Source organism: Amphiprion ocellaris, chromosome 2 (assembly GCF_022539595.1).
Source record: "Amphiprion ocellaris isolate individual 3 ecotype Okinawa chromosome 2, ASM2253959v1, whole genome shotgun sequence".
Lineage (NCBI taxonomy): Eukaryota > Metazoa > Chordata > Actinopteri > Pomacentridae > Amphiprion > Amphiprion ocellaris.
The window spans coordinates 23,156,353-23,180,926 of NC_072767.1; the positions used below are offsets into that span (position 1 = coordinate 23,156,353).

General features: G+C 38.9%; 1 protein-coding gene across 2 annotated transcripts in view; it reads right to left on the bottom strand.

Moving 5' to 3' along the window:
• kank3 (KN motif and ankyrin repeat domains 3) overlaps positions 1-21,479 on the bottom strand; it is a 36,772-nt gene extending 15,293 nt beyond the window's left edge. The window contains exon 1 of one of the 2 annotated variants that reach the window (XM_055019060.1): positions 21,397-21,479. The gene's annotated coding sequence lies outside the window, so the exon portion shown is untranslated. Of the gene's footprint in view, positions 1-20,214; positions 20,264-21,396 lie in introns of those variants that run through there. The other variant, XM_055019062.1, reaches the window with a different exon arrangement.
• Between the last annotated feature and the right edge of the window lie 3,095 nt (positions 21,480-24,574).

Sequence of the window (24,574 nt, forward strand, 5' to 3'; positions counted from 1 at the left end):
ATGCAGGCACTTTTGGTAACCATTACAGCATTCACATTTTAATAATGACACCAAATTTAACTTTACAGAGAATGACAATGACTGTTTGAGCTCAGACAAGCTGCAGACTGTCGAGTATAACAAGTAGAAAATCAGACAAATTCTGGAGGTTTGGCAACAATAATAATATTAATATAATACTGTATTTTCACACATCTCCATACTATTTATTACTTTACCTCGTCAAAGTTCAGGTTGCATCTTTAGAGGTTTGTAACACTGAGAAGGTGGTTATGCTCCCATGGGAGGAAAGGTTTAGTTGTCTGAAAGACACAGTCGATATCAAAATATCGAATTGTTGGTTTACCAGTTCTGGCCCTGATGCAGCTATTTTAATACAACTGTATCATAAGTGTATTTACCTGAAATTCTCTTTATGCCATGCACTGCACCACAAAAAACTAGAAAATTTATAAAAGCATTGTAAACCTATGGCTGCTGCAATAGGCGCCATTCTGCAAATGCAGACTTTTACCACAAACAAGCAACAACACTCTTAAATGTTGAGATTTATCCATCTCTGTAGAGTTGTGCAATGTGTTACTAATTGGATTGCTTAACCAACAGTATTTAACAGCACAGCCTCAACACTCAAATCTTGCATTTCTTTCATTCTTTATTTTCTTCATCTTTCATTTACCCTCATCAGCTCCTTTCATTTCCTCTCTTTTTTCTTGTTCTTTCCTTCTCACCTACTCTCTTCCTTTTTGTCTCATCCCTCCTCTCCTCACATGACTTGTTTCTCTTCTCACCCCCAACACACACACATAAGCACATTTCCCTCGGCTCCTCTCATGTGTTGCTGTTTTTCTCTCTGATTTGATGACAGCAAATTACAGACTGCAGGGAGAACCCTGCATTCCTTCCCTGAGTCCTGACCAGCTGAGAGCCACGCTGTCGAGTCTCTCACACACACACACACAGTCGTGAACACACACACACACTCCCTTGAGGGCCAGTGGTCATAATGACGCTTGCATAAGACAAAAACACAATTATAAAAATATCTGTAAACACTACAGTATAACAACCACAATTTAAACTTGTGAAATCTGCCAAAGCACAAAAATGCAAAACTGTGCTGAAGTGTTGTACGGCGCAAATAAAGTGAGGATGCTGCCATGCCATAAATCCTTTGAAGTTTTTCATTAACTAGACAAAAATCCAGGAAACTGAAAAACTAAACCAAAAATCAATATCTGATGTGGTCACCATGGGGGGGTTGCAGGACTTGTTGCCACTGAAGATGAGGGATGTCCCAGTCACATTTGTTTGCCCTCGAGCCAATTAGAGTCATTAAATATTTAGTATCTGCTGATGCTAAGCCCCGATCAGATACTATTGCTCCAGATAACACACTTCAAGTACAGTAAAATTCTTAAAACCAATGCAGTGTATATGCCTAACAACAGAATAGCTCTGCAATACAATAAGAAAAAATTACATTTCTTCACTGGCTGTAGTACCTTGTTGTTCCACGGGGAGGAGCCTCCTACTGTTTAATACTGTAGTGACACTAGGAGGCAGTCACGTGGAATATGGGAAGTTCAGTGTTAGCAAGCAGAGAGCATTGTGGGGGCTTGGCTAGCAAGAGGCCACCATGACAGAGACTTATAGGAAGCTCTTCAGCCACAGCTCATGTGTTAAGAACAAGATGGGACAGCATTTATACAAAGCTGGATCTGCTTGTGTTATCAACTAATCTATGACTGATTGATAATGCTGCTGATTATTGATTTAGAAAACAATTCAAAATGTGCACTCCTATCATCCTGCTGAAAAATGTGCTCTTCCTTTATGACATCTGCATGGTGGACGTAAAATAAGGATCAGACTTAAGCCTTGTTGCTGCAGGATGAATGTGGGACTAAAGGATACGAATCTGAACATTTGAAGTGCCCCAAGCTTCTGCACAGTTCATCATGTGTGCATATATTCACACAAACTACCAAACATCTCATTTACTTGTATGAGTTCCCACACACACACACACACACACACACACACACACACACACACACACACACACACACACACACACACACACACACACACACACACACAGTGTCACATGGTTGCATACAAACTAAGGCAATGTTCGCACTAGAAGTTTCAGTGAGCACATTTGGAGCATACCACCATAATTTAGTCACAATTTACTGGGCTTTATTGTGAACCACACTGGTCTGCTGTCTGACCACACAGGTTTATTTCCATGGCAACAAACTGTTAATGTGATATTTTTTAAAGTCAGTTTTAATCCAACATTGCAGTCGTAGATGAAGCATAGAAATCCAACACCACACAAACATTACTGTACATGTGTTTTGCAGTACGTGTAGCCATAATATCATTTTCAGCAACCAAAAGTGACAAATGCAGCCAGAGCTTTGTGAAATGAGGTTGAGTAAATGCTTTAATTGTCTGTTCTGTATCCTTGTTATAGCCCACATGTGATCCAGTGATGTCTCTGCATGTTTTCTTGTTGTTGTTGTTATTTTGTTTAAAAAGGATAAATCCAGGTTATTAAAAGTTTCACGTTATGTAACTTTTCATTTTAGATGTCCTTAATTACTGCACAATTTCCAAGAATTTTCCTGGACTTATTATAGGAAAGTAGAAGCAATTTTCTTTAGTCGGTACATAGCAGGGTAGTTGAACTTGCAAAAAAAAGTCAAGCTTAACATTCAGTAAATGAGTGAATAAAATTCTGCTGATGAATTAAAAATGCATTAACATTTCTCTGGGTCTAAAAAGAGCCTTTCATTCAGGGCCATTCTTTATTTTCTCTCAGTTTGTAGCAAATAGGGTTATTGTTAAATTATAGGCCTGTAAAATAAAGCATTTTAAAGATCTGTGATTACTGTAACCTCAACAATGAGAACCAACAAGACGAGGAACACTAGCAGTGAGGCAATCAAATGTAAACAAGCCAACAGTTCATCTACACCCTTTTATTTGGAGGTCAAACTGAATGTAAGCACACCTGAAATCACAGAGCGAGGATGAGTCAGTAAACCGTGATGAATGTTTATAGCAGGTAGTTCTGGTTATCATTTCACTGTTGGCTTTTGTTTCTTTCTTTCTTGATCTGGAGGTTTATTTAAAAGCTGATCATCTGATGTACAAAGTTGTTGTTACAAAGAGAAGTGATGGCCAAGACAAGTAAACTCGAACTTAAAGTAAGATAAATCAGGGAATTGGATCAGGATTTAGGCAGTCAGTAAAATGAGCAGCTCACTTTATACTAAACACAGTGCTGGGTGTTTCTATCCTCAGTCTAGAACTGTTTTTACCATTGCAAACAGCTTTAGGAACATTTATTTCTATAAAAATGACTTTCAGCACTTCAGTGAGAAAGTGTTTCCTAAGAAATGGGAACTACAGAACAGTTCATTGTTGATGCCTTTTTTCCTCCTCAGGCTGAGAGGGAACATGTGACGACGAGTGGAGAAGCAGCGTGTCGCCCCAGCAGAGACTCACAGTCATGTCAGCATTGAAGGGGAGAACATGGGGTTGTCCTGCATTCAGCCCGATTCATGGAAGAGGAAATGTTGTGCTGGTTGGAGGCTCGGGGCCATGTTTTGAAACTGTGACCTCATCTTCAACACCACCCTTTTCCCATGAAGGGAGGCCAGAGAGAGAGAGGGAGACACGATCGGACTGACAAGAGGGGAGGTAGTGAAAGCCGACATGCTTTCTATGACAGCAACTTTTACAATCTGACTGTTTTACATGAGAAAACCCCCATTCAGAAAGCTGGACACACACCCACTCATAGAAACAGAGATACAAAACACAAACACACTCCTCCACCCCGATATACATGTCAAACACACATACACTTGGATTTATATACTTGTTGGGACTGTCATTCTCTAATCCCCTAAACTTTCACTATAACACCAACTTTAATTCTGGTCTTACTCCATGCATTTTTATAATAGATGACACATAGTTTTAGATTCAATTTGACTTCCGTATTCTATTAATATTGTCTCTGAATCATTGTCTCTGAACCTGCAGGTGAATAGCCCCATTATTAGGTTTTCTTCACTGTTAAAATGTCCAGTGACAGTTGACTGTACGCTCATGGACAAATTGCAAACAAGAGCCTTTAACAGCAAATTTGGCCTACTGTTAACCCTTTGATGCGCAGCGTGAGTCAGGAGATATGTGTTTTCCATTGGATCTGGGTCACTTTTGACCCATGTTGTGCATCAAAGGGTTAATAGTGCCAGTTTGTCAAAATGTAAACAAATGGAAGAACATGAATATCTGATTTGTCTGAGAGGTCACACAGTGTTGGACCTCCAAAGCATTGTTATTACTTATAAACACTAATGAAAACATTAAGTGCAGCTCTAAATTATAAACCAGCTGCAATTAAGTACAAGGGTTGACCACGAAGTTCCAGGACCGTGCACAGTGTGCACGTGCAACAAAGACGTCACAGTGAGCCAAAATAGTGAGTCGAGCAGGCAGAGAGCAGAGATTGCAAATGCACACCTACCAGCAGTCAGAAACACATGTAACACAGGTCCTGATGTTGATAGTCACCTGACACTGACTGCTCACACATGTGCACACTCCATTCATACTCACTGTGTGCGGTCCTGGAACTTTTTGATCAAGCATGATATGTAATTTTATTAAAAGGCTGTAAATGCATTTTTTCAGGCATTTTTAACCAAATCACTTGGTCTTCATCAGCCATAGAACAGCTGCTCAGTAGATGTTAAAGTGAGGTTGTTGCCAACTTTAAAGCCAAAATGAATGAGAAGCAAACAAAGAGCTCCAAAAAATTGAAATGTTAATCATGTACAACTGAATGACAACAGGGCAAACTTCATCTGCGGATAAGGTTCATGTGACATTATAAAAAACTCCAGAATGTTTACTAAATGGATCTTTAGGTGAGAGTCAAGAAAGAACTCTCAACGTCCTCTTAAGAGCTTCTTTTTGACAGAGGAAACTGTGTCTCAGTACAAATGTCAGTTTTCAAAAACCTTTAATTCTAATCACGGTTAATCTTAAACCTAAAACCAGCTGTTAATCCTGAACCTAATCTCTTTTACAGGCGAGGAGATTTCTGTCATGTCTTCATCCTCGTGAGGACATTTAGGCTGAATAGACAGTAAAATGCAGCCACACACAGGAGGGCCTCTCTGCTGCTGGGATAAATCTGCTGTTTCCTGAAGGGAAGCCCACTACTCCCCCAATAAATCCCCCCATCACCACACACACACACACACACACACACACACACACACACACACACACACACGCACACACACACACACACACACACACATCTCCGTGCCCCTGTGGGAGACCTCCTATTGTCTCAGTAGGAACTGGGGGGAGGAGGGTCCTGCCAGGAAACACATCGGGCCGTCCTGAAAGCTGCTTCCTGAAGGCGGCAGGAAAACATCGAGCAAAAACCGAGCTGAACAAACACTGCGACACACAAATACACAGAATCATCCTCCAGCCAACAACAGCACCGAGTCCGGCATCACATGATGCATCACGCTGAGGTTTAGATAGCGTGTTATCGCATTTGGCGAGTGCTCAAGTGTGTAAGTGTTTGTGTGCTGTGCAGCTCACACACTGTGACACACTGTCACCCCTCTACACAGGACTTCACCACCAGATGCCTTTTCCTCTCACACATCGTCAATCACACGCTGACGTCACTAACATCACACATCTTGTGTGTTTCGTGGTACGTGGACAAAAAATGATTTTTTTTATCGCAATCAGGTTGACTTCAAACATCACATGCGTCCTGCCTCCCCTCCCTCTTCCTTCCAGATTCTTCAGCAAACACAATCAGCCACATTCAGCCTCCACAATGAGGCTTTATGCCTCTTTAGTGGCGACGCTGTTTTCGAAAAGTTTTGTGAGGCCTCGTTGTTTTCTCCCAAACCCCTCCCTCGTGCTCCCTGCCTTCTCCAGACCGTGCCTAGGTTCAAAATGTCACTAAGTGAATTCAATAAAGTTGCGGGGGAAGTCTGCCACTTGGAGAGTTTGAAGAAGAAGGGACAGTGTTTGGCGGTGAAGTGGCTCCCACGGTGGATCTGAAGCTGTCAAGAACCAGCTGCTGCGACTCACTGACTCAAAGCCTCTAATGAAGGATAAAAGGAGGCTAATGTCCAATTATGCCAATGATCTGTGATGACTTTTACAGAGAAATCCAAATATCCCTCCATTTCTGTGACATCTTGTCAGTCTGTGACATTTTTACATATTTGCAGAAATGTTTTAGGATGAAATACTTCAATCTGTTTGGCCTCTAAGTTTCCCAAAAAGCCTCTCAACACCCCCGTTAACACCAGTGTGAAGTCATAATTCTGGATGCCAAGAGGCTAAACGGGCTGTTTTTCATTTTAATTTTTGGACTGAAGTATGTCTACATGCACTCTGATGTTGATTATATGACATTTAGATGGAACATTAGAAGCCTGGTCATTCAGCTCCCTGTACACATGATCAGGACACTTTCAAGCTTTTTTTGGATGCGTCCTCGAGATCTCCGTTTCCCCCTCACTCAGTTACCTCAACAGTTGAGAATGAACACAGTTTGGTTTCTGGCTACAGCTGACACACTGCTGAATTTAGTTTATCTAATCACTGGGAATGTACAACTAAGGCAATGACATATCCTTATGGTTGTTGATTTTTTTGTTTTACTGTCTTTGAACAACTTGTTTCTGAAACCAGGTTATGATGTTCGTACTCAAAGCCTTCATGCTTCAAAGACCTGACAATAACCAGAATACTAGTCCATAATAGTCACACAAATCTGTTGTCACAATAGTCAACTAAAACATATTTTAATTCAGTAACGTTCCGTCAGGTAGACTCTCGACATGATGTAAGGAAATTTAACAAACAGCAACACTAAAGTGCCAAAAACTGCAGTTCCTCAAATGTCCACTTGAGGTTGCTCCAAAAGTGAGTCAGTTCTCATAGACCTCCATGTTAAAATGTCCAACTTTACAGCAGAAATAAACATGTTTAATGTCTGGTGCAAAAATCAGTTTTGGCCTCTATAGGTAATTTCCCTCTTGATGACAACTGTACAGAGGATGAATGTTCATATAACTCACCTGTTTTACTTGTATTAAGGCCTAAAGGTATACATAATTAGAGACATGGCCGCTTTGAGAAACAGGGTTTCCATTACAATACAGTCCATGTCCAGGACCCATTCATGTGGATCACCTCAGCTCCACTAGTGCTCCACCTCTATGACCATTTTTGGATTAATTACTAGTCAGGAGGAGTCTGGTACCACCAAGATGCTGATGGCTGGACACCACCACACTGAGCTTCAAAACCGTTGTTCAGGAAACCCATGCATGACGTCACAAAGGATTCACTACAGTTCTACAGTTTCATTTAGCAGATGCTTTTATCCAAAGCAATGTACATCTGAGAGTAGATACAACACAAGCAAAGGTCTAGTCTGGAGAAAACAACCTGGATAAGAGCCATAAAACAAGTTCAGGTTCATCCATCTTTATATTATTATATATTATAGTCTGTTAAGTCTTGGTCTACTTCAGATTGAAATGATCAAAATATGGAATATTAGTATGCACTCTCTCTTTGAGGATAAAGGAGACCAGTGACTGTATCTTTTGACAGATCTGTCCTGTGGTTTTCACCTAGCAAAAACGTAAGGCCTGAACTCTTACTAGTAACATTACATAACAGTTTTCCTGTAAACAGTGATGTTGCCATCAGCCGAGCTTATAAAGTTTCCTGAACCAAGCTCAGTTTGTCCCCCAGCAGCAGGATCCAGTCAGGCAGCTCAGTGTCCCTCCCTGAAACAAAGCAGTGCTCACAAATCGAGTTTTCCCCAATTAGCCAGTTTTCCAGCTCTGACTTCACTGCGTTTCAGACCAAACACACCTTATTTTCCCTCTACAGAGGCATGAACTCACAAAGTCTGTTTCCCAACATGACAAACTGAACCTCTGAAACCACTGGCCAGAATATCTCTCTTATCTGTACAGGTTTCTTTCTCTCATTTTTTGTTTTCTGTTTCCTGGCCAAGCAAATAATGAAAATAAAGCAGCTCAAAGCATCTCTAAAAAGTCTCTCCATGCTGACCTACATATCTGCTCCACAGATTTGTGTTTAAGAGGAGACTGTGACCCATTTGTCTCCTTCACAACAGTAGCTGCTTGAGCCTCCAGATGTTTGATTCTCATAACTACAGAACAAGACCAGATGTCAGCCTCTGCTGTTTTATGCCCAGAAACAACTGAAATATGTGTCCATTATCATGTTATTTCCTTCACTGGTGGAAATTATACTCGTTCTGCAGCTCTTTGATGGAAAGGGTTGGGCTAATGACAAGGCAGACGATGTATGTCGGTCTTTGAAACGCCTTCAAGTGTCTCCCGGAGCTTCTGACAACACACCTTCATCTGCACAGAACTGCTCCTGTGGAAAATACATGTTTGTGGGCTCTAATTCAGCTTTCCATAATGTAGTGATTCAGTTAGCTTCTCAGATTTGGTCCAAACATTACTCCTGTAGTCACACTGAGATGCAATCTAATGTCTGCTAGGCATTACGTGACCCAATTGAACATATCGACGCCCTCAGACAATCTGCCAGGTGATTTCACCCAAACTGCAAAGGAAACTCCCTTAGTAAAGCTGTCATTTACTGTATTTATTCTGTCCCTTCAGTTTATTATTCATCTGTTCTACTTCCTTCAGCCATTCTCTAGAAAAAAAGATAAGTTGTAATTAATGGCCTTATCAACAAAGAATAATCAGTAATTAATACTTTATAGATCAGTTAAAAGTCTTTAATAGGAATAGCCTTTAAGTTATCTTGTTATATAAAGTTCCTGTTAGTTTTGGTCTGATCAACTTTCTGATGAAATCTTTAACCTCTGACTTTCTAGGGAAAAAACTGTTGAACGTATGAATTAATTAATTTAACAATTTACCAACAATTACAGCTACAAACGTAATGGATAGTTTTGTAAAAAGTTCCGATTTTTTTTTACCTTTTACACCTGCAGATCGAGTGCGAAACTCTAAATCTAAAACCAGCTACAGAACATGGTGGCACATTGTTCTTATTAATTCAATAAAAACAGACAAATTTGGGGCTGACAAATCCGTTACATTAAACCAGCTTGTTCCAGGACTGATTGTTGACCGTGCTCCTTGTGAAATGTAGAGCATATTTGTTTGTATCTTGTGTACATTCGTAAGGGTGGAATTATTTAACTGATTTGCTTTTTTTTTGCCACTTTTATCTTTTTTTTAATCAAAGTTTCTAGTGTAATACGGTACTATAAATACAGGTTTCAAATTATCCTCTGAGGTTCAGCACAAATTTCAATCCAATTCAGTAAAACAAAAAAAACAACTTAAAAGTGAAGCATAGGATGCACAAACAAAGAATCACAAGGTCCTATTAATTTAAAAGGAATTTTCACATGATTTTTTTTTTTTATAGTCTCTGACATGAAACTGGAAGAGTTGTGACTTCTGGGTAACTGGCATGAAAGGAAGTGAACCTGCAGTGTTGGAGCCTTGTTAAGCCTTTTTATATGACTTCAGGACTTCATAGGGCAGCAGTGCATTTCCACAGGCACCTCTGTGCTAAACACAACATTTGTTTCATTGGGAGCCACTGAACAGAGGTGACTTCTGTGCTGCGATAGGTTGTGGAAACCAGGCTCCTGTCTGGAGTTTGAAACTGGAGTCGTCACTCCCGTTTCACCTGAGAGATGTTTCTCAGGCGTCAGATTCAAAAGCAGAAACAGTGAGGACGGGCTGGAGACGGCGTCAGAAAAAAGACAACCACAACTTGTCTCCTTCTTTTCCGTCTCACACAGTTTTGATTGATCCAAAAATGTCAAAGTTTTGGTGCCACCACCATGACGTGCAGTCAGTGTTTCCAAAAGCAGTCATAGTTTGGTTCTTTCTTTGACAGAATCTGACCTTTTTGGTGCTTGTGCCCAAAGAGTCAAACACAGTCTGCCACTTTAACCATTTTACCAGCCAAAAAACCTTTTACCATCAGTTATTACAGCCTCTAAATGATGGTCAGCGTCTGGTTATGTAAATACATTTACTGGATGTTGCCAAACTGTAGCCGTGTTTGGTTGGTTTGGTGTTTTCCCACCCTGATGTTAGTGCTCAGAGTCTGATAAGTGCCGCTTTCCCAGTACTGCGCTGCCAGTTCTTCAGTCGACGTAGGTATTTTTAGCCTGTTTTTCATTGAGTGTTTCTCAGGCAGCAGAGATAGCAGAAGGAGGACTCTGATTGGACCACAGTGGTAGAAACTCACTGACAATCCCATGAATTCGTGTGATCATGACCTCAAATGAACCAATGTGGATATTTCACTCACACAAGACCATCACTGGTGTCCCAACAGTTTCTGAGTCAAAGTAACACGACTGATAAAACACGTCTTGATTGTCAGAATTTTTTTTTAATACAGTCAGTGTTTACATTTGTTTGGTAAAATTTGCATTCTTTTTGGGGGGAGCAGAACCTGGATGTCAGTCATGTATCTATCACTGTCAAGTCAAACTGGGAGAAACTGAAATCTGATAGACAGAAGAAGCATTCACATAGGTGCTACACTCAGCTGGGGCGGAACCAATCTGCGGCTGCAGGTTTGCTACCTGCAGCATAAAAAGGGACACACGCAGCGCTGAGGAGAATGAATGACCTCGTTCAAACAAAGTGGCTGTGAGCGTGAGGATCTGCGGCAAACTGTGCAGGACTGCTTCATCTACAAAAATCCGGGTAGCAGCCGGTAAGAGCAGAACCATGAAAGATCTGGGAGACTGTTTAACCTGCCGATGTGAGCCGCTGCAGAACGTGTTAGCATTAGCATTAGCCACGGAGATCGGCATCAGCCACGAGCGGCTGGTTGATAACTTTCTTATGTTTATATGCCAATAATTGCTGTGTGTTTGTAATTGCTCAGTTGAAAATAAGATTACAGGCTACTTGGTGCTAATTAGAGGTTTTCCAGCTAAGGTTAAAAAAACAGTTAATTCATTCTGTTTGTAATGGTGGGTTGTACTATGCACTTTATTCTATTTATTTATTGGCTCTGGAACGGAATGCACTTTAAAAGTCACTTTATGCACTTTAAATAATTTTAAAAATATTAATTAAAAAGTATAAAAATAGTTTAAAAAGTCTGATAGAAATGTTGAGTAAAATTTGTTAATGTGATTAAAATCAACTCTTTAAAATGCAGGTAAATTCATATGCGGCATAGGATTTGTTGAAAATTGGTCATGCCATGATTTGTTGCTTCAGTTATTTGATGTTGAGGTTAACAAACATAAATTTAGCAGCATTTACTAAGGAGGTGAAATTGTATATGGGGAAGGGCTGTTACTATCTGCCGAATGCAATATTGAACATTTTTCTTTTGTGTTTTGTTTAAAGGTTTTTCAACTAAACCTATCAACTAACCCTATCAACTAAACCCATCACCTAAGTTGCCATCATTGTATTCCATGACCTTGCAATCATTGCAAAATAAAAGAGAAAGAAAGAGAAAGCAACTCTCTGACTCTTGAGTGGAGCCCAGCTCATAAACCGGGTAGATGAAACATGCTGGGAAACTGCACACAAACTCTCAAAAATCATCAATGATATTCACGCGTCATTGAAAGTGGGAGAACACGACAATTACACTGAACCATTTTAACCATTTTCCATTACTCATAGATGCACTATATTGCCAAAAGTATTTGTTCACCCATCCAAATAATCAGAATCAGGTGTTCCACAGGTGTATAAAATCCAGCACCTAGGCATGCAGACTGCTTTTACAAACATTTGTGAAAGAATGGGTCGCTCTCAGGAGCTCAGTGAATTCCAGCATGGAACTGTGATAGGATGCCACCTGTGCAACAAATCCAGTCGTGACATTTCCTCACTCCTAAATATTCCACAGTCAACTGTCAGCTGTATTATAAGAAAGTGGAAGTGTGTGGGAACAACAGCAACTCAGCCACCAAGTGGTAGGCCACGTAAACTGACGGAGTGGGGTCAGCGGATGCTGAGGTGCATAGTGCAAAGAGGTCACCAACTTTCTGCAGAATCAATCACTACAGACCTTCAAACTTCATGTGGCCTTCAGATTAGCTCAAGAACAGTGCTTCAGCAGAGAGCTTCATGGAATGGGTTTCCATGGCCGAGCAGCTGCATCCAAGCCATACATCACCAAGTGCAATGCAAAGCGTGGGATGCAGTGGTGTAAAGCACACCACCACTGGACTCTAGAGCAGTGGAGACGCCTTCTCTGGAGTGACCAATCGTGCTTCTCCATCTGGCAATCTGATGGATGAGTCTGGGTTTGGTGGTTGCCAGGAGAACCATACTTGTCAGACTGCATTGTGCCAAGTGTAAAGTTTGGTGGAGGGGGGATTATGGTGTGGGGTTGTTTTTCAGGAGCTGGACTTGGCCCCTTAGTTCCAGTGAAAGGAACTCTGAATGCTTCAGCATACCAAGACATTCTGGACAATTCCATGCTCCCAACTTTGTGGGAACAGTTTGGAGCTGGCCCCTTCCTCTTCCAACATGACTGTGCACCAGTGCACAAAGCAAGGTCCATAAAGACATGGATGACAGTCTGGTGTGGATGAACTTGACTGTCCTGCACAGAGTCCTGACCTCAACCCGATAGAACACCTTTGGGATGAATTAGAGCGGAGACTGAGAGCCAGACCTTCTGGTCCAACATCAGTGTGTGACCTCACAAATGCGCTTCTGAAGGATGGTCAAAAATTCCCATAAACACACTCCTAAACCTTGTGGACAGCCTTCCCAGAAGAGTTGAAGCTGTTACAGCTGCAAAGGGTGGACCGACGTCATATTGAACCCTATGGATTAGGAATGGGATGTCACTTACATTCATATGCGAGTCAAGGCAGGTGAGCGAATACTTTTGGCAACATAGTGTATCTCAGTTAGTGCTTAACAATTTGGGAAAAAATACATCTAATTGTGAGTTTACTGACAGATACTGCCACTGCCATGTGATACAAGTTTTTAAAGTCGAGCTTTGATTCAGCATTCACGATCGAATAGACGAGGCACCATCTAAAGTACGACTGGAAGACTAAGACAATCATATGGTTTTCACCATGATTCTCCTCCATTTTCTTGGTTACAAAGGAGACGTGAGAGTGACACACTGCTGCCGTCCACAAAAGTTCAGAGATCTTTCATGCACTTGTTCATACGATCGCATAAGGTCCCATATGTAAGCATCAGCTATTTCAACTCCCGAAACAATCAACTGTAATATCAGTGTTTTTCTGTCATGCTGGAAGTTTCCATCATTAATGTTAGCTTTTGTTATTCCATTAGCATTAATCCAGGAATCTGTATGAACCATTTATTCATTCATTTTGTCTTTTTAAAACATTTAATCCATTACTTTGAGCTATTTATCACTTTTTGCTTTCTCTTTCCACCATGCATCTATTACATTTAGCAAACAGTTTAGACTGCTCAGGTGTTTTACTACCCACTTTTAATGCATTCTCCATCACCACACTTACAACTGACTCCATGCAGAACTCTCAGTTTGTAATTTCTGTTCTTTCAAAGTGCTGAAGCCAGTTTTCCACATATCTTGGAAACTGCAAGAGTAACCTCTGAGGTACAAATAAGTCCACTTAGGAATCGCTACTCCTGAGCAAAATACACATTAATCTGCTGCTGAAAAAGGTCTCAGATAAATGTATCATTAACTACAGTGTGAGTGACATTTGCAACAAACTACAGCTGTTTTAAAGAATCTAAAAGTCAGAGGGTGTGTTTTTGACCTGTTTTTAAAGATTTCTAGAGAAGGAGCATCTTGGCTTGATGCTTAGGAAGTCAGAAAGCAACATTTGTTTTTGTTTCCTCGCTCGCTTTGTGTATTAATAATACATGTTTAAATATTGACAGCCTTCTCCTTTAAAAACCTTTTACCTTCTACAGAACTGTTGTGCTCTTATCTTGCATCGCCCCTTGTAAAAGAATGTGCGTTAACCTCAGAGTGAGATAAGGAGACCAGAGCTTTAGATTAGAGCCGACTGCAGACGCATTCAAGAGACGAACAACCTTTGGCTAATTTTCCTTTTTCAGAAACACAATCAGTAGACGACGCCGCAGAACAAGGGTGGTCTGTTATCTGGATTTCACCACCGATCCGGTTTCTTCTTCTTTCTTCACTCACCTCGTCTTCAAACGTTAATGTGATGTGCTTAGATATATTTTCTGAATGGGTCATTTCCACAAGCTGCCCTAAACTATGAAAGCTATTTTTCTCATGATCATAACTTTGTTATTTCTTACAAGTTAATTGAGTTTTGCTGGGATCCAGTGTGACTGCTCCGTATTGTTCATGTCTTCATCTAATAGCCAAACGGCATCATTCAGCATCACGAGGAAATGTCACAAATGATGCCATTTATTTTACAGCAAATGACGACAATAATAAGCAGACAGGAGCAGGTCACAGAATTCAACATGATTAAGTTCAATTTTCGAGACACACCCCCCCCCCCAATTTGTGACCTTGAGCGGTTTTGAAGCCGTCTTATCTGTCTTATCGTAAAATTGAATATGAGCTCCCGAAATTGTTTTATTTAACTCAATAGCTCATGATCCCGAGACTGTTGAGGCAAATGAAATTATGAGCAACAGAGCTGCTCTTGTTTCTTGTAAATATCTGTGAATCCACCGTCATCACAGAGAAGAACTTCTGTCCACACTATCAAAATGCTCTCCATGTTTCACCACGTTTTCAAATAATCGGATGTGACGCCTGCTCAAAATTAGCTCGTGTTTTTTTTTGTTATTGTTCTTTAAACGTTGTAGGAAAGTTCTAGTCATGTTTTCAGCGAGGTGTTTCCTTTTAGTTCCTAGAATGTACTTCTTAAAGGCAAAATAAGGTTCTCGAAAGACGTGTTAAACAAAGTTCTTAAAATGTTTTTCTAATGTTGCACTGAGAACGTCCTTTCTTTGTTATCATGTAACACTGTGGGACTGTTTTATAGAACGGCGACATCCCCAAAAGTCATCATCAGAATACTGCAGACAAAATGTTGCACCTTTGTTAATATTTCATCTTACACAAACATTTCAGTCCCTGATCACATCTTGAAAACATTTTTTAAACGTTCTTCTTTTGTTATCATGTAAAGTAATCAGACATCTTCCAAACATCCTCCAAATGTTAAAACATTTTGTCTTAGTTCACTTTTAACCTCATACAAACATTATTTGAAATGATAAATATCAAAACGCTCTTTGAACATTAGATCATAGCGTTTTCTTTAAAAGATTATTAGAACTTGCAGGTAATATTAGCCAATGTTGTGGGAACATTTCCATGCTCGCTGGGATGCAGAAAAGCGAGCTTCTTCTTTCCAGAGCCGCCCCTCCAATTAGAGAATCTGGCATGAAGCAGAAAGTGGCAATTTCCATTTCCAAAGCTGGATTCCTGCTAATTGTGATGAAAGCCTCCTGATATCAGGTTCCATGTAGGTGGAACACTTAAAACTAATTGTTGCTTCAGACAGAAACTGCTCGAGCTTTCAAAAGTTTAAAAAAACACCCAAGTGACTTTCAGAACAGAGCAGATTTGTTTAAACCTTCATCAGTTGATTCCGACTCAGAGCTTTAACAATAAATAAAGACAGTTTGACCTCAAGATTACTTCTTAAATGAATAATCAAACAGCTCCACATTTAAATGTTAAAGCTGCACTCAGAAGATTAAACAACTCTGAGGTTTCTGTGTCTGCAGACTTGAACTCAGCAGACTTTCATGTACTTCTTTACAGACTGTGATTCGGAGGAAATGTGCTCTGAAAATGTGCACTAGAGCACGATGTCGAACGCAGCAGGAGCTGCTGCATCATGACAGTCATACAGTGTCAAGGTCAACTCATACTCTTTTTCAGCACCAATATCAACACCAATTATTAGTAATCAAGGAGGCCAATAACTGGTATTTTGAACTGATGTGCATTTGCAGTAATAATGAAAGTCTTGGTTACAACATTTTTAAAAACTCCAACACAAAACCAACTCCGCTCATTTATCTTCTGAAGCAAAACCAGCACACTACATTACCCAATAACTAATGCTTCAGACAGCTTTTTTTGTCGTTTTATTTTTTTTAACATATGAATAAGGAATAATAAGACCTGTAAACACACTTTGAGGTGTACATCTGGTTTCAGTTGCCCTATTATTCAAGCCAGAGTACTTCAAGTGGAAGAGTAAACACTTAAAAATGAGAAATTTTACACAGAAGAGTTCAGTGAGGAGATGTCAGTGAACCACCCACAGCAATCTGGTGTTTACCAAACGGGTATGTCTGCAATGATTAAAGAGAAAACAGAAGATGTATGGTTTCAGAAAACTCATAAAAAATTTAATTTTTTTCTATTCTCAAAGTCTCTACAGACAGTGGAGTTTAAGGAGAAAGAGATGTGTTTCAAAAGAATGAAAATTTTGGTGCCTGATTGTCAGAAGTCCGGGAGTAGAAAGATAAGCCACAACATTAAGACCACTGATAGCTTTAATAGCATGATTATCCTGTTACAACGCAATGTTCTGCTGATAAACTTTGGCTCGTGGCACTCACATGGATGTTTCTTTGACACATACAATCCATTGTTGCAGACCAAGTACAACCCTTAATGGCAGCAGTCTCCCCCAGCAGGACAATAAAACCTGCCACACTGCAAAAACTTCTCAAGAACGGCTTGAGGAACACGACCAAGAGGCCAAGGTGTCGACCAGGCCTCCAAACTCCAGATCACAAGCTGACAGAGAATCTGTGAAATGCACCAGAACAAACCCCACCCAAAGCACAAGACCCAGCGGATCTGCTGCCAACATCCCAGCGCCTAAGACCACAGGACACCTGCAGCGGAACGGAGTCCACATCCTGACAGGTCAGAGCTGTTTTTGTGGCATAAGCAGGACGTAGACTGTGTATTAAATATATAGATAAACAGCCGTAGCTCCCGAAAGGTGAAGCCAACGCCCATGTGCTTTAAACCTGCATTCTTTCTAAGAGCCAGCAGGGGGCGACTCCTTTGGCTACAAGTAGAAGTCAGTTTGTACAGAAATCTATGAGAAAACAACTCTACTTCTCATTTGATTTGCTACCTCACTGCTCACTCGTTACGTCCAGTTTCAGAAGAGCAAGATGCTTGACAACCAAATCCCAGACTGGAGTCCACAGCTCAGTGAACAGCATCACAGTCGCTACGTCCATCTTTAATATACAGTCTGTGAAGGTGACAAACTAACTTAAAGATGGAAATAAAAGATAAATAAATTAATACTTTTAAGATGCTGATTCGTGTAAATGTACAGTTCCATCCTTTTTCACTACCAAAATGTGTTGAATTTGAGTCATTTTTTGTTCATTTATTAAGAAACATTGTCTTCATGAGTTTGAAGTTACAAGTCTCCTTCAGTACAGAATATTGTTCATTTTGTAAGTTATACTCCCAATATGAGTAAAACTGAAAATAAGGCTGAGTATGTTTTAGGGTGTGTGTGTACTTCCTCCCTTAGTACATCTGATTTTAAAACCATGCCAGACTTGAGGTTTGAGTTTCTACAGGTATGTTCATTTCTTACATACATCCTATGGACTTCCATGTCATCTTATAGGGGGTTTTATTGCTGAGGCTGATCAGTGTTTATATCACTTTTGTCAGGAAAGTCTGATCTTCCCAGTCGTGATTGTGACTTTGAAAGTTAAACAATATTTGTAAGTCGTGCCTGAGATGTGACCTGAACGTGGCATTTAATGTTGAGCAGAGCTGCTGAAGGAAGTCTGCAGCAGCTCTCACTACGTGGCTTCGCTCTGAAACATGCCAGTTTTATTTTTCTCTCTTGTCCTGCTGCTGCCGAGTCCAGTTTTGTCTTTCCTCGTTGCATCATGTCCCTGCAGCGCACCGACTAACTTGCCGTCTTGCTAAAATTACATCCACTTGTAATAGAGCTAAAAATATGACGGTATATATTTTATGATGCAGCAGGACTCATGAGCGCCGAGACGGATTTAATTAAGCTCTAATTTGATCAACTGTCCCCCATTGGCTCCAAGGTGTGAATAAGGGGAGAATGCATGAATCAGAGGAGTGATGTTTGTTTAAAAACTGTCAGAGACTATCAGGGAGTCACAGTGACCTCCTGACACCTCTAACTAAACTTACAGACGGGCTATTTTGGAGGCAGCAGTAAGTCAAACCCCAGAGTCCTGTTGCAGGAAGACACTTTCCCCTGAGAGCTCCATAACGCTGCTGAGAGCTGAACACAAATTCTAAAGATGACTTTAGTTCTGCTCATCATTCATCCTGCATTCATCAATTTTAGAAATATTCAGTACTTTTTCTTTGCCTCAGTCATTTTCCAAAGACAACATTCAGACACAACCTCTAAAAGAAGATAAAGTGTAGTAAAGAAGAACACAGCAAAAACTGCACATTTAATATCTGGCTTTAATTTTAGTTTGACTCAAGGAAAGTTTAACAAAAGGTCACTGCATCCTGATGTTCCTCAAACATTTACTGTTTCTCTTTCGCTTTTCATCCAGTCTGTTTTTTCCCACATTGTTCTGATGATTTATTCCCCAACTATTCAACTGAGCTCCTTCTTTCTTGACTCCCACATTTTTTTTTTAATCAAAGAGAAGCCTCAACAACCTGAGAAAGAAGTGATTTTGTCCATTTGTATCCCAATTCTAAAAACTTTGTTGTCCAGAATTTAAATCAAATAACTGATGACTGGATCTTGAAATGACTAAATTGAGAGCTGGAAGTCTTTTCTTCACCACAACAAATCTGACAAGACAGAAATATTGTGTATTTTGACTCTGAACTGAAGCTCTCAACATTAAAACCTATTTCAGTGACACCACTGCATCGACAGAGCATCTAGCAAAACACTTTTGCTGCAAAATGATGTAACATCATCCAGTGAAATCACTCAGCCAGCCAGTTATGGGTCATTCCATCCTAAATGAGCAGATTCTGAAAACAATTTTAGCTCGACCATCTCAGATTTCCCCAGATTGTACAACTAAAAAATAGATATTTATACAGATATTTGTGAAATTTTAACTCGAGACGTCACATACTTCACATCACATACTAAAAATTTGAGTCTATGTTTGAACGACAATATCTCAGGAACTATTAAAGAAAAAAACTTTTAAAAACTATATTTCTGACAAGCTGCAATATTGGACCAGTAGATCAAATAATCTCTGTTTCTGGGTGAGTTAACATATGCAAAGAAAATTAAAGCCATTATGAAAAGTGCCATCTTTGAGCTCACTTTAACGAAAAATAAATTAAAAATGATAACACAGACGTTAACTAGTGATATTTTCTGAACCAAGTGCAGCTGCAAGTCACAATAATACAAAAAACCCAGATTACTTTCTAATAGGGATGTCCGATAATATCGCCCACAAATATTATCGGCCTGATATTGGCATAAAAATGTAATATCGGTCAATATCATTATCAGTTTTTTTGCCTATCATAAAAACCAATAAAATAATGCCTGAATTTCGCCAGCATTTACTGGACTCATAGAGGGAGGGAGAGTGTGAACCGTTGTTTGAGATGATTAAAAATATATATATGGCATAAATATGTCATTTTTTTTCATAACTTATGTTGAAGTAGTTTTCTTATTTTGCACAGACAATGTTTACCTTTGAAAGCCTTGTTGCATTTGAGAATGTGTCCAGTCACAATAAAATTAGGCAGGATGTGTTAATTCCACGACAGGAGATATGTGATGTTACCTAAAATTAGTTAAACAGCCCACATATATCGGTATCTTCATTGGTTGATATCGAAATCGAAAATTGAGAGTTGAACAATATCGGCATATCGGTTATTCATATTAAAAGCCAATATCAGACATCCCTACTTTCTAATATGAAATACTTCTTCACAAGGTGAAAAAGTTACTTTCCTCAGACTTCCAGAGCTGTTTTCAGAGGATTCATCCATCATCCCAGTGATTCAGTCAGAGGCTGATGAAGCCAGTAAAACTACATCGTCTTCAGACTGTTATCAGAACCAAACGTTCAACCTTCCTGCTTATCTCTGGAAACTCACCTCATTATAAACTACTTGTGGAGTCCAATCAGCCTCCTCCAACACTGTCGGTCTGTCATGGTGAATGTTTCAGGAGTCTCTACTTAACGCAGGGATTTTCAACCATAACACAAGAGGAGGGGCCTCGTTTTAATCAGATTTTCAATTCAGAGGAACCAAAGTTTGATCAATGCTGCATCTCTGAGTCACTTTCTGCTTAATTAAGTGACCATGACCAGAACAGAGATGATGCAGAGTAACAGAGGAGGAGGAGGAGGAAGAGGAGGGCAGCGTTGAACACTCTTGACAATAGAGGAGGTCGGGGGGATTTCCGTCCCATGAAGCAGCCTCACCCACAACAATATCTGCTCCGAATTTACTTTATTTGTCAAACACTTCACACAACAGAAGCTGCAAAGAGCTCTGCAGGAAGAAGATAAAACAGCCCAACAACAAGCTGCACCGAGTACACAGTTCTCAATAGAAAACTGACAGAAAACAAGAGTTTTTAAAGAGCTGCACTGATTGTTTTTTTTTTTTTTAAGAGAAGAGCAGAAACACATAGAAGAACAATCTGTGCAGCTATTAACATTAAAATCTGGGATCACATATGAGGCTTGTCATGAGAAATCAAATCCTACAGCTGCAGTTATAAGTCAAGAAATCACTTTTATACAGTGATTTTGTAACAAATTAGTAAAAAGGCAGGTTTAAGAAACTAAAACAATGCTTTTTTCTGCCAAATAGAGTCAGAAAATCCAGGAGAAAGCACACATACACCAGTATTATTAGTGATTCCAGAAGATACAGACACTACTTGAGTCTAGAAAAGAGTGAAAACACACAAAATGTGTTGTTTTTTTTTTACAGAAACTCTGAGGCTCTATTGAGAAAGTCACAGATGACACCAATGATAGTTGATTTTAAAACACAATAAAATCATAAACCAACAACTGCAGGACAATAAAAGTCCTTAAAATAACAGCAGCGTTGTATTCTGCAGCCAATAATAAACTACTAATAAACTGTAGTTAGGCGCCGCAGAAACAACTTCAGTTCATGATCAATAACTCTGAGCAACACTTCGGTCATCGATAATTAAATTGAGACAGTCAGTCATTTTAAGCGTTTGTTCAGACTCTCGATCAGTCTGACAATAATCAGCTGATCGATGCAGGAATCGATCCCTGGGGCGCTTCTTACCTTGTGGCTTGTCTCCGTTCAGTCACACTGGAACTTGTCATAACTTTCTGAGAAGGTAAGAGAAGCTTGGGAGGAGAAGAAAAAAGAAACAGACTTCAGTGTAAAGTTACCTGTAAATATAAATACGTTTCCGGTTGTGTCACTTCAAAATAAAACTTACGCTGAACTGCAGCGTTTTGTAGTAAATAAACACGTTACAAATCAGTATTTTTAATTCAGTCTAACAACTTTTATCAACACCAGTGATGTTTGTGTAATGAGTAATATCTAGACTTGCTGTTGGAACTCACTTTGAATTTGGTTTATCTCAACTTATTAAATGTTATATGTGTTGACAGTTAAGTTAGTTTGAGTAAATTCAAACTCTGAATGAGGAGATCTTTAATGCTTTTATTCTGTGTTTTAGTACAGTTATCTTTAAATCTCACTTATTTTTGTTTCTGTATTATGTCTACTTTTATTTAATATTTTATGACAGTGGTTATGGTGTTTATTAACAGGTGTTTCTTTAAACTCTGTTATTGCCTCTTTAATCTCTGTGAATGAATAACTTTCAAAATCGTTAAAATGTATTATTGTTTTTATTCCCAAACATCTCTAAACTGATCAAGGGAAAGTTAGAACAGCAAAAGGGTGTTCATCTTTTTTTCTTTCCCTAATGCAAACCATATTTATCACTGACAGGGTTTATATTTGCCTTACAATACAAATAAAAATAAGAATAATAGTAATCATCATCATCTTTTTTTAATGCAATTACAAGATGTTTTACAAAATGTTAAAATATCCAAAGGGTTAACGGAAGACAAGAAGCTTTAGTAAATGAAACAATAAAAGAGTTATAACATTGGAAAAAGATTAAATTTTACATAAATGCCATCTGTACTGGTGTTTTTTAGAAGGTTTTTTTAAACTGACTGAGCTGTTTCATTTGTAAAGAGGAGATCATTCCACAGCATTACAGCCTAAACAATAAAACTATAGTCCCTCTTTGTTTAAAGTCTGATTTTCTGACCTGTGGGTCTCAGTGCAGAAAAAGATTTCTAAACATCTGAGAAGCAGGGCAAAGCCAGACCATGTGGAGATTTAAAGGAATATAGAATCTGAAATTTAATTCTATAACAAATAAGGGGCCGGGTTAGTTCATGCAGGATTGGAGTGATGTGTTTGTTAGCTGTTGTGTTTTGAACCAGCTTTAAACAGGTTGTTGTTGAGTTATAGGCAGGTGAATGATGAGCTACAGAAGTCCAGGAGAAACTAAGGGTGGAGAAGAGCTGTTCAGGTATGATTTACAGGAGCACTGGTTGGACTTTATAAATATTTGTAATTTGTAAATGGCAGGATTGAACCAGAGTCTTACAAAATTTGAAGTTTTATCAGAAGCAACTGCTCAGTGCTCAGTGTTCAGTTTTAGTGGACCAGCGTTGGTGATGCTGTTAGTGTGGTCCGTGTTGTGACTAATGAGTTATATCTGTTGGTTTATCTGATCAGCTGTCATCTGAGCTTTTAATGAACTGGCTGATTGTGTGTCTTTGCTGCACACATTCTATTTAAGAAGGTTTAAAGTTGGTGATCTTCTCATCACCTCCACTTTAGACCACAGGCTGTTTAACAATGTTGGAGTCATATTTCCTGCATATGAACAATCACAGAACCACACATCTTGTTTTGTGTCATGCGATCATTTTCCAATACATCAATTGTTTTTATTTTTATATATATATATATATATATATATATATATATATATATATATATATATATATATATATATATATACATATATATATACATATATATATATACATATACATATACATACATATACATATATATATATATATATATATATATATATATATATATATATATATATATATATATATATATATATATATATATATATATATATATATGTATATATATATACTACCGTTCAAAGGTTTGGGGTCACCCAAAATATCTTTATTTCATGTTTTCCATGAAAATGCAACCTTTTATTCAAAGGTTTTCTAATCATCAATTAGCCTTTCAACACCATTAGCTAACACAATGTAGCATTAGAACACAGGAGAGATGGTTGCTGGAAATGTTCCTCTGTACCTCTATGGAGATATTAGATTAAAAATCAGCCATTTCCAGCTAGAACAGTCATTTACCACATTAACTATGTTTAGATTGGATTTCTAATTAATTTAATGTTATCTTCATGGAAAAAAAACTGCTAAGTGACCCCAAACTTTTGAACGGTATTTATATATATAACTGTACAGCTCTTTTGTAGCACCAGACGTTAAACAGTAGAAGTACCGTATAGTTTTACTGTGGAGTAATAATTTGCTACTTTTTGATGAATTAAAGACATGCATACAATATATTTCAGCATGTTCTGAAAATATATCTTGTCGTTTGTTGCACTGTCAGTTGTATAAGTTTTTTTTATTTATTTTTATATATATATATATATATATATATATATATATATATATATATATATATATATATATATATATATATATATATATATATATATGAAAATTAAGGCTAAATGGAGTTAATTTGCATTCGAGCAGGTTTTCTTACCTCACCATGTGCTTTTATTTAGAAGGCCGGAACATGTCTGACTGTACGGACAGATGATGTTTTGACGCAGTTTTTCTGAATTTGCCGCTGACTGCGGCTTGGAGGAGTCTGTAACTGACAGCTGAGTCCTCCAATCAGAAGCCATATCTGGTGACGACACGGGGGCGGGGCTTGTTCTCAAGTTTGGTCAAATGGCGCCAAAGTGTCAGGATTAATTTAATATCTTTATGTATCATGAATAATCAGAATTGATCGGTCTCATATTACATAGTTTTAGTAAAGTTATGTCAGAATAATCCACGTATGTCAGCCAATTGTAGGATTTTTTTCCTGTTCTATTGTGTATAGAGTCCAGTTTGAGTGTCTTGTTTTTGTTTATTTGTTTGTTTGTTTGTTTCTAGGGCCTGTTAGTTACACCACATATAAAGTTGTGTTGAAATAAACAGCTGAGCCTGCAGCTATAAAGGTCCATAAACTGCATCCTCTATCATCCAGCAGCTGAGGGCGCTGCTGATCTTCAGGTTGTCAAAGAGGCTCCAGATACAGGAAACAAACATTTACAAACATTTACTGGACACAAGAGTGTCAGCAGGCT